The sequence below is a fragment of the Triticum dicoccoides genome, chromosome 2A, assembly GCF_002162155.2.
Source record: "Triticum dicoccoides isolate Atlit2015 ecotype Zavitan chromosome 2A, WEW_v2.0, whole genome shotgun sequence".
Classification (NCBI taxonomy): domain Eukaryota; kingdom Viridiplantae; phylum Streptophyta; class Magnoliopsida; order Poales; family Poaceae; genus Triticum; species Triticum dicoccoides.
Window position 1 is genome coordinate 329,949,423 of NC_041382.1, and position 16,589 is coordinate 329,966,011.

Below are 16,589 nucleotides of genomic sequence, written 5' to 3' on the forward strand. Positions count from 1 at the left end.
GCATCGTCTTGAAAAAACAAACATAACTTGAGTTGCTGATGTTATAGACAAGTTAGGTTGGGAGGCCTAGAGGCCGCTTGATACCTGCTGGATCCAAAAAATGTTGAAACATGTCGTGGGTTGCCCATGTTAAACAGCAAAACCTAGGCCATGGACCTGGTGGGCCCGGGACTGTCAGCCTCTCGACGAACAGTTGTCTCTCGACGAACCGGAGCTTCTCTCAAGAAGGCTCGTGGTTCTGAGAGGGAACGTGTCACCTTTGTGTGCATAATTCAAATTTTAAATACAAGCACATGCTCCAGTGCATCAAAGCTGGTTGAAAAATCACATGTGTGTCCTCGAGTAAATTTCTAGGTCCCATGCCAGAAATGGGAATGAAATTCAAACATCTGGGCATCATGGCTCGGCTGGAAACATTGAGAAACTTGGTTTTTTAATTCATGTAAATATGAAACACGCATGAAAATCATGAAACTTGGCTTGCTGTCATGACATGGCACCAACATACTATGGTAATTTTGCTGTCCGATTTGCAAAGGCGCACACATTAACAATCAACAAAGTCATTTTGGAACAAGTGTTGTCACGTTACAATCGGAAACACAAGTATTATTGAAACCGTGGGCGTTCTATTTACCACTTACGTGCCGCCACACATCCCCTTTTTTATTAGCTAGGAGGCGCCATGCAGGGTAGCTATTTGAGTATGGGAGGCATGCAAGCCCTTTGACCTCCATCTGCCATCCACCTCTTTCCCAATGTCTCCATTAATGGCGCCTGAGCCTATGTTTAATGGCGTGGCAATGTCTCACTTGACTAAGATTTAAGAGAGAAAAAAGAAAATCTGAAAAGAAAATTTTGCACGGATCTTGATGTAAGATCCGACGGACCTATATAGCATCTACTGTGACTTATAGCAAGACTGATGAATGTGCGAGCCGCACACGGCACCAACATGACACGAGCTTCGTCTGCCTGGTGCGCATGCAGTCGGGTGAGTTGTCCAAATATAGACACAACCAGGCCCTCGTTGGTATCCGTGCCTCGACTTTGGCTGGTCATAGTGGAGAGTAGCATAGACTAGTTACTAGTCTATGTTACTAGTACCTTCATAGTGGGTAGTGTCATATAGTATATGCATAATTTGGCGACGAGCGCTCTCTATATGTACCTCCTTTTTTCTTTAATTACATCTTGTTAGTTTTGCTCCATGGCGCAATCCATCGATACTACTACTACTATACAAATGTATACATTTTTTAAAAGGCTAGAGGGCGGGGCAGTCTAGCTTGGTCCTTTTCACGAGAGGCGAGGGCCTTTGTGATTTGACGGATCATTACTGCTGGAAGGCGGGGCCTTGTGATTTGACCGCTCGTATAAATATGCCGACGACCTGAGGAGGAGCAAAGAACCGTGCGATATACTCAAGTTTTCCACTGGAGTACGACGGAGGAGCACGAAACACGGCACCCCAGTGCCATATCCTCTACTCCCTACTCTTATTATATATTACTAGCAAGAGGCATTGTTCTATTGGCGAAAAAGAATGATCTAATTTGCTAGTCATCTCATTTTTAGCATTGTTCTATTCATGCCTCGCAGAGAAGGTGAGACGTGCGGTGAAACACCCGAAGCAAAATAAGAAACACAGGAGCAAAAGAAGAAGGAGGATTATCACCCCCTAAAAAGAGGAAGACGCACACACAAGTCTGGGGCACTGCTCTCACTACATGAAGGGTTGCTGGCCGCGGAGTCATAACTGCTTCTTCATCGCCTCCACAACCTCCATCTCCTTGCGCGTCTCCTCCGCCATCTTCATCATTGTGTCCATGACGCGGGATTTCTCGACGCGAGCCTTCATCATCTGTTCCACGGCCGCATTACGTACCTTGACATCAGCCGGGTGCTCGATGCGGAGCTTCGCCAACTCCTCCTTCTGTTCCATGATGAGGGCATGCAACATCTTCATCGAGGAACTACTATTCTCATGCAGCTTCTTCCAGCCGGCGTTCTCCTCCTTCAGCAGGTCGAGCTCGTGGCAGAGCTTCGCGTTGTCCTCCTAAAGTTGCAGGATTTCACCGGTCGCCTTCTTCTCTGAGGTAATGCTCTTCTTCAGCAGCATCACCAAGCCGACAGTCAACTCCCCCTGCTCATTGAGCTCAGCAGGCATGTCGTCGAGGCTCTCCTTCAGCAGCTCCACCAAGCGGTGGATGAACTCCTTCTGCTTATTGGGGTGCTTATTGAGCTGACCGGGCATGCCGTCGAGGGATAACGACTCCAGCGCCGCCCGCTCGGCATGTTCACCTCTGCATCTAGGGTGCTCCTGGGAGCCATCGCATGCCCGTGAGAGATCTTTCGAGGTCTCTGCGTGGCGGTGAGCCCTCTTTTTTTCCGTAGCCTTGGTTGCCGCTCCCTTGTTACGAGTAGTTCTCGACTATCGGTGTCAAAACCGGCGGATCTCGGGTAGGGGGTCCCGAACTGTGCGTCTAGGCCTGATGGTAACAGGAGGTAGGGGACACAATGTTTTACCCAAGTTCTGGCCCTCTTGATGAAGGTAAAACCCTACGTCCTGTTTGATTGATATTGATGATATGGGTAGTACAAGAGTAGATCTACCATGAGATCAGAGAGGCTAAACCCTAGAAGCTAGCCTATGGTATGATTGTATGTTGTCCTACGGATTAAAACCCTTCGGTTTATATAGACACCGGGAGGGGCTAGGGTTACACAAGGTCGGTTACAAAGGAGGAGATATGCATATCCATATTGCCTAGCTTGTCTTCCATGCCAAGTAGAGTCCCACCCGGACACGAGACGAAGTCTTCAATCTTGTATCTTCATAGTCCAACAGTCCGGCCAAAGGATATAGTCCGGCTGTCCGGATACCCCCTAATCCAGGACTCCCTCAGTAGCCCCCGAACTAGGCTTAAATGATGATGAGTCTGGTGCGCAGATTGTCTTCGGCATTGCAAGGCGGGTTCCTCTTCGAATTCCGTGTACCTATTGAAATAGTGTCCGGCCTCTTGTGAATGTTGCTCTCCTTGGCTCCCACGCCCAATAATGGCCACTTTACACGTGTCGAGCAAATGTGAAGAGCCAGGGTGTTTTCACATTTACCCCCTAGCTGTGTGAATGAGCTGCCTATTAAGAAGACGAGGATTCAGATCCAAATCACACCATCCTCCCTTGGCGAGCCTTCATCGGAGCGCATCTGATAGAGATCCATTCCATCATGGCCGGTTGACGCAACTCCTCCTCTCGCCTCCCTAGCCCCAAGCCTGGAGATTGGGAGAGATGTTCCATCCCGCACAGCAAATTAGTGATGCTTCAGACCAAGGGATTTATTCCCCCGGCGTACATGGTCCCGGTTCGAGCCGGGCTCGCCACCTATAATGGCGGAGAGCAAGCGGAGAGCCTTCCCAATCCCTCCAAGGGAGACCATGTATGCCTTGTCCCTTATTTGGTAAGAGGGCTCGGATTTCCAATTCATCCGTTTCTCCGGGGGCTCCTGGAGTTCTACGGCCTCCAGTTGCACAATCTTACGCCTGCCTCCATATTGCATATCGCGGGATTCGTAGCCCTTTGCGAGCTGTTTTTAGGCTGTGAGGCTCATTTCGCGCTGTGGAAAAAGCTGTTCTGCCTTGTGCCCCGTTCTCAGAAGGGGTCAATATATCAAGTGGGCGGATCCGAAGTGTGGTGCATTGCCGGGACCGGATATCTGTCCGGTACCCCAAAGAAGACGTCTGAAGACTGGCCTTCAGAATGGTTTTATATAGAAGACGTCCCCCTCCCGGATCCTATTCGAATCGACCTTCCTGAGTTCGACAACGCTCCTTTGAGGAAGCGCCGAAGCTGGCGTCCATGGAGCTCCCTGGAGGAAGATGACAGGGACGTTCTTTACCTGATGAGCCGGGTAAGTTCGTTAGCTCGATCCGGATTGACCATGATCGAAGTCATGGCCATATGTATTATGCGGGGGGTGCAGCCGCTTCAGTATAGAGGCCACCCCATGTGGGATTTCAACGGGGAGGATGACGCCACCCACTACGGCCGTAAAGGGCCGGGATCGGTTGCTGATCTAATAAAGATCTTATCCTCTTTGTACAAGGAAGAAGAGGAGGAATTCCTCTGTGTCAACCCGTAGGGCGGTTTTTCTATGTACAATCCTCCGAGCTGGGTAAGTGGAGACCTTTTCGCACCCATCCGTTTCATATTCCCATAATTAAGTATTTAGTCTAGCAATTTCCACGCAGGAGCTGCGCCAGGCTGTAAGGGAGATAAACAACCCCCCTCCACAACACGAGGACCCGGAACGGTCCCTTGACCCGGCCTCCCAGGAGGATCCGGACGTATCCGTGGAGCTGATTGATGGGGTATTTTACCAATTGAGTAACGGCAACGCTTTGGTGGCCATTACGGCCGATTACCCTGGGCTACTTCCAGCCTCACAGGTAACTGAGACCGAAGTCCCAACACTTTGAAAAGGGATCCATCCTTGCGTGTTTTTGATTGCCATATAACAACCGTGTTTTGCAGGGGAGGTCCTCGAGGTGGAAGGCCGAGCTTGCGGCGACTAGCCAACAAGGGGCCGCGAGGCCAGGCAGGCTCAAAAGACCCGCAGTCCGGAATGAGACACCGGTGCAGCGGTACAGCGCGCTGTCTTTATGTTGGGGAACGTAGCAGAATTTAAAATTTTCTACGCATCACCAAGATCAATCTATGGAGTTATCTAGCAACGAGGGAAAGGGGAGTGCATCTACATACCCTTGTAGATCGTGAGCGGAAGCGTTCAAGAGAACGGGGTTGATGGAGTCGTACTCGTCGTGATCCAAATCACCGATAAGCGAGTGCCGAACGGACGACACCTCCACGTTCAACACATGTATGATTGGGAACATGTCTCCTCCTTCTTGATCCAGCAAGGGGAAATGAGAGGTTGATGGAGATCTAGCAGCACGACGGCATGGTGGTGGAAGCAACGGTGATCTCGGCAGGGCTTCACCAAGCTCAGTGAGAGGGAGAGATGTCACGGGAGGGAGAGGGAGGTGCCAGGGGCTTTTTTTGTGCGCAGCCCTCCCCCCTCTTTATATAGGGGTCCAGGGGGGCGCCGGCCCCTCTAGATCCCATCTAGATGGGGGGGGGCAAGGGGGTGGCTTGCCCCCCAAGCCAAGTGGGGCGCCCCCCACCCCTAGGGTTTCCAACCCTAGGCGCAGGGGGAGGCCCAAGGGGGGCGCACTAGCCCATCAGGGGCTGGTTCCCCTCCCACTTCAGCCCATGGGGCCCGTGGCCCCACCCGGTGGACCCCTGGGACCCTTCCGGTGGTCCCGGTACAATACCGGTGACCCCGAAACTTTCCCGGTGGTCAAAACTGGACTTCCTATATACAATTCTTCACCTCCGGACCATTCCGGAACTCCTCGTGACGTCCGGGATCTCATCCGGGACTCCGAACAACTTTCGGGTTACCACATACTAATATCTCAACAACCCTAGCGTCACCGAACCTTAAGTGTGTAGACCCTACGGGTTCGGGAGACACGCAGACATGACCAAGATGACTCTCCGGTCAATAACCAATAGCGGGATCTGGATACCCATGTTGGCTCCCACATGCTCCTCGATGATCTCATCGGATGAACCACGATGTCGAGGATTCAATCAATCTCGTATACAATTCCCTTTGTCAAGCGGTACGTTACTCACCCGAGACTCGATCGTCGGTATCCCAATACCTCGTTCAATCTCGTTACCGGCAAGTCACTTTACTCGTACCGTAATGCATGATCCCGTGATCAACCACTTGGTCACATTGAGCTCATTATGATGATGCATTACCGAGTGGGCCCAGAGATACCTCTCCGTCATACGGAGTGACAAATCCCAGTCTCGATTCGTGCCAACCCAACAGACACTTTTGGAGATACCCGTAGTGCACCTTTATAGTCACCCAGTTACGTTGTGACGTTTGGTACACCCAAAGCACTCCTACGGTATCCGGGAGTTGCACAATCTCATGGTCTAACGAAATGATACTTGACATTCGGAAAAGCTCTAGCAAACGAACTACGCGATCTTTGAGCTATGCTTAGGATTGGGTCTTGTCCATCACATCATTCTCCTAATGATGTGATCCCGCTATCAATGACATCTAATGTCCATAGTCAGGAAACCATGACTATCTTTTGATCAACGAGCTAGTCAACTAGAGGCTCACTAGGGACGTGTTGTGGTCTATGTATTCACACATGTATTACGATTTCTGGATAACACAATTATAGCATGAACAATAGACAATTATCATGAACAAGGAAATATAATAATAACCATTTTATTATTGCCTCTAGGGCATATTTCCAACAGTCTCCCACTTGCACTAGAGTCAATAATCTAGTTACATTGTGATGAATCGAACACCCATAGAGTTTTGGTGTTGATCATGTTTTGCTCTAGGGAGAGGTTTAGTCAACGGATCTGCTACATTCAGGTTCGTATGTACTTTACAAATATCTATGTATCCATTTTGAACACTTTCACGAATGGAGTTGAAGCGACGCTTGTGGCGGACCGGTGGTGGGGAGTGTTTTCAGGGCGGGCGGGGCGACGCACCGCCGACCGCGGGCGCCGAGGGGCGGCTGTTTGGCCGGTGGTGGCTGGCGGCTCACGGGGGTGTAGGTTGAAGATGAACTGCAGGCCCTTGATTTCGTATCCAACGGCTGCAAAATCGACTGACCATAGATGAAAAAGTCAGTCGACTGACTTGTAGCCTCACCTCTAGTGCATTCAATTTCAACAGTAAAATTTAGTTTCGATAGCAAAATTCAGTTTCGACAGTTAAGTTCATTTTCGACAGTTAAATTCAGTTTCGACAGTTAAGTTCAGAGATGAGTGACTGATGTATACATCTAGCACTTTGTGGTTATGTATTTTACGTCATCTATTGGAGATGCTATTAGAATTCCACTCAGGTTAACGTTGTCTCTCTTGTCCTGCTTCAGTCTCGGCATCGTACAACTCACCGGAGCTGCTCCAACGACGAAACCCTCCATCACAGTGGAGCAGTACCTCGGGCTCCATCTCCAGACGCCTAAGATCTTCTTCCCCTCCTCCGACAGCCAAGTCAGCCGGAGCATCCTCACCGACCAACCCAATCACGCTGAGATCAACATGGCTTCGCCAATGAGATTGTACACTTCTTGTGGTTTGACTTAATCTCTACATGCTTCTTTGCATCCTATGATCTTCCAATTCTTGTGAACCAAACACCTAGATTGGCAGAAATCCTGTGTTTTTAAATTCTCTGTTTTGCACGTGCATTCCTATCCTATTCTTGTCTATTTCCTATCCCTGCAGTGTTAGAATCCCCAAATTCAAACAAGCCCTTACACAATTACTTCTGTTACAGATATGTGTCAAAGAAAACCTTGTGTGGTTTGTCTTGCTCCTACGGTGCTGTGTTCCACCCCAGCTCAGCTGCTCCAACGACGGAAGGGTTCACCACAGCAGAGATATGCTCTCCAGACTGTCTTTCGCCGCCTCAGATCTTCTTCCCCGCCGCCCGCAGCCACGACAACTGCATTACCATCATCAACTGAGCAGATGACCTTGAGGACTACACGGGTCCGCAAGAGAGGTCGCACTCTTCCATTTCTGCTTACATTATGCATCACTTAATATGATGGCATGCTACTTTATCGTCGTGTTCACCTATTAGACTCCGACTCAGGACCAAACTTATGCTGAAACTTGAGTTTTTAAATGGTTGTGGGGTACATATTGGGGTAGCAATCAGTACTATCTGTCTACTATCTGGTTAATCTCGGGTGTCTACTATGAGTTTCATGTTGGGTGCAAACAAACATTAAAGGAGCCATTATTTGTATTTTTTAACTAAAGCTATTATCTGCCTGCTATCATTTGTTTTGGGTCTATCCACAGTTTGCTATCATCACTCTGGATTTGTGCATGCACTCCTTACATAATCTCACTATGTTTTATTCCTATGCATGTCAGTTATTGTACACAATGGAACTGAACATGTAGAGCAAAAGAGACGAGCCCTGCGTGGCAATAAAATTTCGTGCAGACATCGCTCCATGGTGGTGCAAAGGCAGCCCCCTACACCCATTTCGGATCGTAATCAAGAGGAAGATAACTGTTCTGAGGGGGATTCAGAAGCAGAAGACCACTCCTATTTACCCCATGAGGTCTTCGCTCTAACATGGCATGCTGATGTTGGTAATATCATGCATATGGTGCCTTGCATTGCTTACTGTATACATCAAAGATGTCATCTGCTTAGTTTAGACATGCTTTGTGTCAATGCCATCTGTTTAGTCTCTTTATCGTATATGTGAATCATGCAATGCCATCTTGTTTAGCCAGGCATCATATATGTGAATTTTGCAATGCCACCCTGGTTAGCCAGTCATTTTATATGTGAATTATATCATGACATCATTTTTTATTACGTGTTAAATTTGTCAACAATTTTAGTACATTGAATTACTCTTCCTGTGCATCAGCCATTCGACACGGTCATGGAAAAATCTAGAGTGGAAACAAGGTCTTCAGAGCAGACAATGCTATCTGACGAAGCGCATGTCTTGCTGGTTACAGATAGCTCCTCAGAGGAGGATTCAGAGACAGATGACCAGTCCTATTCCCCCCCCCCGAGGTGCATGCTCTAACTTGGCAGGGTTATGATGCTCATATCGTGCGTATGGTATCTTGCATTGCTATGTCATTTGCTTAGTTTAGACATGCTTTGTGTGAATGCCACCTGTTTAGTGTCTAATTACCATATATGTGAATTATGCAATGCCATCTTGTTGCAAGACATTATATATGTGAATTATGCAATGCTATCTTGTTGCAAGGCATTATATATGTGAATTATGCAATGTCATGTTGTTTATCCAAGCGTCATATATGTGAATTATATCCTGCCGTCCTTTTTTTGTATTTCTCATTGCTTTTGTCGACAATGTTTGTATATTCAACTGCTCTTCCTGTGCATCAGCCATTTGAATTGGTGATGGAGAAATCTGGAGTGAAAACAAGGTCTTCAGAGCAGACAATGCTACCTGGTGAAGCATATATCTTGCTAGTTACAGATAGCTCTTCAGAGGAGGATTCAGAGGCAGATGACCAGTCCTATTATCCCCTTGAGGTGTATGCTCAAACTTGGCAGGGTTATATTACTCATATCATGCATATGTTGTATTGCAATGCTTAGTTTTTACATCATATACACGATATTGAATGGCATCTCCTTAGTTGACACATCATATATGTGATTGCCCTCTGCTCACTTCCTTAGTATATAAATCATATATTTGAATTATATCATGCCATGATGTTTACATAGACAACATGTATCTGAATTATGGCATGCCAACCCATTTTCTAAATACATAATATAGTTATATCATCTCATCCTGTTCACATAGTCATCATATTTTGAATTATGTCATTCTATCCGTGAATTATATAATGCCATCATGTTTCCGTCGACGACATGTTTGTGATTTATGGCATGCCAACCACTTTAATAGACACATCGTATAGTTATATCATGTCATCATATTTTGAAGTATGTCATTCTATCCTGTTTAGTTAGCCATCATACATGTGAAATTGTGTCATGCTATCCTGTTTAATTAGCCATCATATATGTGAAATTATGTCCTACTATTCTATTTGGTTAGACAACATAAATGTGAATTATTTCATGCCCTGTTTTCTTCCCTACTATCCATTGCACCTGTCTATCTTACAATGTCTGTACATTCAATTACTTTTCTTATTTATTAGCCATTTCAATTGGAGGGGGTGATGGCGGTATCTGTGGGAGTAAAAGCACGGTCTTCAGAAAAGACTATGCTACCTGTCGATGGAGATAGAATCACGGTTGTACTTGCCCAAGAACCAGCCCCACCAACATAACCCAGACTCATGCAGATTGTACCCCTACCCAGTTGGACAGAGAACCAGCAACACCCCTTCTAACCCCAACCCCAGCAGATAGTAACCCAGTTCCTGTTGACACATCACCATCTCCACCACAGAGCACCAAAACACGAGCAATTAGTAAGGCAACTGTAGTGCCCAAAGCGTGAGGACCACCACTTCGAACCCCAAGTCAACGCTTAAAGTAGAAGAAAAATTGTTCTCAGGTCAGGTTCCGTAGCTATGGTTCATACTACTTTACTCTTGCATCACTGTATTTACTCATACCAACTAATTTCGAATTTGAAGGATGCAATTGAAACTCTAATGGCGCAACAGGTATGTTTTAAACCTGTTTCTTTAACGTGTTTGCTGTTGTAACTTGCTCTATGTTGATTTCGGTTTCAATTGAATAAACAGTTATATTCTCATGCCATGCACCTTACAAGTGTTGTTATTGCTGTGTAGTTTCCCACACTTATATTCTGTCTAAGCTGCTTTGTCTTAAATATATATGATTCAAACCGTATCTATCTTGATTTGGCAACATAAACTAGAATAATATAGACCATACAGTGACCATACTACATAGATATATGTTTGTTTCATGCTGTTATCCTGTCCACCTTACTACTGAACTGGTTTACCAAAACGAGTTTCATATACTACATTGTAAACCTGTGATGTGTTTGTTTGTTTCTCTTTTAGAATGCGGATAAAATATTGGAGAAGAGTACCCCGTTATGCAATGGTATAGGAAGTAATGCAGATAAGGTTGAAGATAGTGAGACATCCCTGTTGGTCTCCAAGAAAGCTGATAAAAACTATATTGAAGACACTGAGACAACCCCAAAGTCCTGTCTTGATGTAGTGTTCGAGTTGCTGGCTACTACTGCTGGCACCAGCTCTTCGAACTCGCTGCCTGAATCAGTTCGGCTTCTTGAGTCTCAACTTCAAGTTGAAAGACATCGATCAGATGTTATGCGACAGGAAGCCGAAGGACTGAGGAAGTCCCTGCAGAATTCAGATGCATACTTTCTGGTGCAACAGCAAGTGCTAGAGGATTTATGCGCCAAACAAGAGAAAGTTAATAAGCTTGCTAAGCATCTTGCCAGCATTATGGGTACCCAGGATATTATTTCTTGAGCTCTTCTGAAGTGGTTTCAGTTCTGGACTTGTTTTGCTGCAGCGTTTATATGCTGCTTTGTTCCCTATATTTGCACTTGTGGCGAACTTTGATGCCCAGTGGATGTAATATGTGTAATAGCCGTGACAGCCTAGCGTAAGTTGCTTGCCTATTTATTTCCTTATTTTCTTGTTTATTTGTTTTCTTGTAGTCAGTGCAGTTCTTTTTCCGCGGTTTGCTAGTGGCCGCAATAGCCTATTTTTAAAAACTAGGCCACATTAACCATGGGCTACATTTTTACTGTAGTTAACACAGTCCTGTAAAAATAATGGGCCTTCTAAGGGCCATAGAAACAATGGGCCTTCTACGGGGCGTAGAAACAATGGGCCTTATACGGGTCGTAGACACAATGGGCCTTCTACGGGCCGTATCATCAATGGGCCTTCTACGGGCCATATGATCGGTTGGCCAAACATGGGCCAATAACAGACCACATTATGGCCGTAAATGGGCTAGAGTTGAAATCGTCCGTTCATGGGCCGACCATAACGGGCCGTCGTTAATCGGCCGTATTTGATGGCGCTATGAAAATGGACCAACGTATTAACGGGCCACAAATGGGCCGACTGTAACCACAAGCTGAATTTGGCCCACAAGCAGAAAATGACAGTAGCGGGCCGAAAGTAAACGAATGCTGGAAATGAGCCCAAGAATAAATGGGCCCTGAGAAGGCCGAAAGGTAACATGGGCTGGAAACGGCCCAAAGCTATAATGGGCCGTTAATGGGTATAAAGTGATACACTATTCATTACGGACCAGTTTTACCACAGGCCGTTAATGGGCCGAGGGTTACTAAGGGCCTCATATGGGCCGAAAGACCTCATGGGCCATACATGTGCCGAAAGTTAAAACGGGCTGGAATTATATTGGACGACCCAGATGACGCTACTGGGCCTAATTCGGATAGGCCGTAAACAGGCCCTGGGTTAGCGGGCTGTAAATGGGCTATATGCGAACATGCCATTAACAGGCTTGCCGTGGGCCAGCCCGCCACCTTATGACCAAGTCAAATGGGCCGGCCTTTTCATAGGAATGGGCCTTTGTTGGGCCATGCCACGTGTCGACGTATCATAGGCGCTTTGGGTCCAATGCGTGGATGACATCTGTCCCAACGACGAGCCGGCACGTGTTCCCTCCAGCCAATGATGCTTTTACATGTGGAAAATCCCCATTGGTCGGGACTGTTAACGGGTTATCGGATCCAAAACCGGACCCGATAGCTTAACGACATTCCGTTACGGTGGATGCCACGTGTCGGTCACCCTTGACGAAAGCACTTATGTGACGCGCGATTTATCATCATGGAAGTGGACACTTCCGTGATGATAATTTTGGTAATGTCATGGAACACTTCTACGACAGCACATGTATGACTATCTTGATTCTGTCATAAATTTGTCATGGATGTACATGCATGACAGAAAACGTGACCTACTGTGACAAACACGTATCATCACGAAAGTGTATTTTTTTTGTAGTGTTCATGTCATCTTCTTATCGATTCATCCTAGCTACTGTCTGATTAACTAATATTCAGTCAAGATCATCATCCTAAGCATGTGCACTGCTGAGTCAGCTCAGCTGCACTACCATTCTTGAAGCAAAGAGGGGCATTAATTAGTCTAGTAGATCATGCTTGTTGTTTTACTTACAAGTTACAAGTTACAAAAATCTGGTCCCCAAAAAAAGAACTGCAAAACATACTGAGCACCTGATAAGTACATGCACTAGGTAAAGTATAATGTCTTATCTGACACGGTGAAGGCGGCTAGAAGTAAAAGAATTTTCTCTTGTTGATTGAAGACTTTTCTACTTAGAATGATGGCGTGAGTTGTTAGCATTCTTAACAGACTATTATGTGACTACTGATTGTTAAACGACAAGGGCATTTGTCCATCTTTCACGCCATCTTTCCCGAGCAGTCATCCCTTCTCGACAGTTCTAGCTTTTGCGAGAACCCTGAACTACTACATATAGCTGAACAGCAGAAACGATCTTGCCGGTCGTCGACGCGGTGCCTCGGGCTCCGGCAGTCGCAACCGCAGCAGAGGAGTGGGTCGGCTGCAGGTCATACATATGGGGATGGATGACCACCGAGGTTAGGTTAGGTATGCTCTTCTCCCCATCCTCCCCCTTCTTGTCAATATTCTGCAGACAAGATTGGAATTTCAAACTGTACAGTCTAGACTCTAGATAGACAAGTTGCTTATTTTACTGGGCAGATCTCTTGTTAATTTGGACAAGATAAAGATTGCAATTTTTTCTTGAATTTGTGTGATTTGATCCTGTCTTGATGTTTCTGGGTTTCAATTTGATTTGGCGCTTTCTTTGCTGCTGGTGATGGATGGATGTTATTAACCCTGTCGTTCTTGTGTGTGCGCTTTCTTTGTTGCAGCCTGGAGCTGATACGGGAGCTGATGAAACCATGAGTGGCAAGTGGCTGACGAGCTACAGGGTGTACACGAGGACCACCTCTCCTTTCTTTCCCTTGGTGCCAGGTAGGTGCAACACTTATTGCTGTTGTGAAGACCATAATCCTAATCTGGAGGCATTCAAAGTTTGTGGTACCATGCCAAGTGTTAATTTATGTTTTTTGCTCTAACAGGAAACATGGAGTGTGCTGATGACCCTAGCAGCAGCAGTAGAAGCAACTGGGGCAAAATGATGAGCAAAATTGTTACTTGTTACTCCTTCCCCATTCTCTTTGTGTATGTTCAACACATCCACTGTAACAAACCTTTTGCCCCTGTAGGTTCATCGAATAGATGCCAAAAATAAGTTCATCAGAACATCAATTAATTTTTTTAACCAAACAATTCATAAAATGAGGAAAGAAGTTCATATATAATATAAGCAAAAGTCCAAAATGTAATAAAGCATGACTTTTTTACATGAAAAATTTGCATGTTTCGCCCGTGCCATGGGTGTGGCCCTAGCAGAGGTGCATCTCCCCTTTGCCAGGCTCCATATCGGTAGAGTTTAGCTGCTATTGTCTTTGTTTTTGTGTTTCAACTTGCTACTGTCCATGGTTAAAAGATAATGATGTTGCTTTTTTATATATGTCCACAATTTTTTAGTTCCCGATTGAAGAAAATTTTGTTCCTTAGGTGAAAGAACTTGATTTCTTTTGTTCCTTTGTGGAGGAATAAGGTCACCACACAGGTAGGGAGAAGGTCACCATAAAGGCAGGGAGAAGGTCACATAAGGTTCATAAAGAATGTCGGAGTTCAGTAATGGAGTGTGTGATCTTTGTGTTGTTTTTTGGGTGCGAATCAAGGGTATGCGATCTCACATCCTGTGTATTATTGAGATGGACTCCCTTAGCCTCAAAACCATATTGCCTGCAAATATGATAGTGGCAATGCTACCGTCATGTGTAAAGAAAATTAGATATGTACATGTAAAGAACCTACAACAACTTTACGGGGAGTTGATGGATTATTCAGTGGTTGCTGCTGCCACTACTGATTTTTTTTCTTAGGATGGTCTTCATCCACCGTTCAATAATTCACTTGTTTCTTGGTCGCATTTTCTAAATGAACTAAGAAGTTTGAATTAAACTAACACAGTAGTTCGATTTTAATAAACAATTCATTTTTTCGGTTCTATAAATAAAACCAAGAAGTTCAAATTAAAATAACGGAGTAGTTCAATCGTAATTAAAAAACATTTGCCCGTTTCTAATAATAAAACCAAGAAACTTGCATTGAAATAACAATTTTTTTGTTTGTATAACAAGGACTTTTCCGGTTACTAATGAATAACACCAAGAAGTCCAAATTTAATGAAGCTAGTTGATGTTTGTTAAAACTTAGATTACCCCAATAGTAAAGATTAAAACCAAGAAATTCAATTTTAAAAAATGGAGCAGTTCAATCTATATAAAAAACTCGTCTTTTCTCGTTACTAATGAACAAAACCAAGAAGTTCAATTGGAAAACGTGGAGCATTTTGATATTTATTTGATTTTTTCCAGTTACTAAAGAATAAAACCAATAAGTTGAGTTCGACATAACGAAGAAGTTCAATGTTTCTAAAAAAGCCTCCGGTTTTCACATTTCTAAAAATACACAATGAAGTTCAAAATAAAAAAGGTAGAGCGGTTCAATGTCTATAAAAGCTCGAATATTTTCACGTAGCCGGGAGAAGTTTAGATTGATAACTGCCAGAAATTCACTTATTACATGGCGTGAATTTTGTATTAAAAAACAATGAAAAAGAAAATGCTAAAAAATTTGTTGCTAGAAGTTCAAGTGCTCTACCCGAGAAAGTTAAAAAATTCTTGTGGGAGATGTTGAACAAAAATATGTGACAGAAGTTCAAGGTGAAAACAGCGGAAAGTTCAACTACTTCATTTCAGAAGAGGAAAAAAATACAAAACTAAAAGCCTAAAAGGTTTGTTGCAAGAAGTTCACATGCTCCACCCTGCACGTTTCAAAAATTATATTTACGGGACGTCCGTCGTTCATTTACATGTTGTTTTAAAAAGCAAAAAACAACATTGTTTTGCCATTTTAAAAACTGCTCTCGAACGGCAACGAATTTGTAACACATGTCTACATGAAAAACTTGCTGCAATTCATAAGCTTTCCACCGGGTATATTATGTGCCACATTTCGATGAATGGTTTAAAAATTTCATGTATACCATTTAAAACACGTTTTGATGTATTCAAAAAATTCTTACCTATTGAAAGAAGTTCATAGTGAAAACAATGAGAAGTTCAAGTACTGCAAGGAATGCATTTTAGGTGAGAATAAAAGTATAGAAAAATAAAAGCATAAAAGGTTTGTTGAAAGAAGTTCAAGTGCTCTGTCCGGAGAAGTTCAAAAATTCTTGCGAGAGGGGTTCACCTTGTATTTTCATGTTCGATTTTTTGTATAAAAATCGAATACAATTCTTTACTCAAAATATGAAAAGGTGAAGTTCAAATTGAAATAACAGAGAAGTTCGGAGTTTATTAAAACCTAGGATTTATCTATTCAAAAAAACACAACGCCATTTTTTGCACTTATAAAAACAACTCATAAACGGAAAAAAATGGTTGCTAGAAGTTCAAGTGCTCGGCCATTTTTTGCACTTATAAAAACAACTCATAAACGGAAAAAAATGGTTGCTAGAAGTTCAAGTGCTCGGCGAGGAAAAGTTTAAAAAATTCTTGTGAGAGAGGTTCACCGTGTATTTAGATGTCCAAAATACATAAAAAATATGTTATTTTTTGTGTTTTAAAATAATTCTCTCAAACTAGACAGAAGTTCAAAGTGATAATAACCGGAAGTTCACGTACTACATGGTGTGTATGTCATATAAGAAAAATACAATAAAGTGAAACAGAGTGAAGTTCAAACAGACTTGCCCCAGAAGTTCAACTACTTCACGCATTGCAAAAACTAGCACGTCAAAAACAGAGTGAAGTTCAAACAGACATGCCCGAGAAGTTCAACTACTTCACGCC

At 44.3% G+C, this 16,589-nt stretch overlaps 1 long non-coding RNA gene across 1 annotated transcript; it reads left to right on the forward strand.

Annotated features, from left to right (window-relative positions):
• The first annotated feature begins 13,153 nt into the window (after positions 1 to 13,153).
• LOC119359362 lies at positions 13,154 to 14,557 on the forward strand. Its single transcript, XR_005172491.1, has 4 exons — positions 13,154 to 13,242; positions 13,530 to 13,632; positions 13,740 to 13,842; positions 14,242 to 14,557. It is a non-coding gene; the product is annotated as an uncharacterized LOC119359362 (long non-coding RNA).
• The last annotated feature ends 2,032 nt before the right edge of the window (positions 14,558 to 16,589 follow it).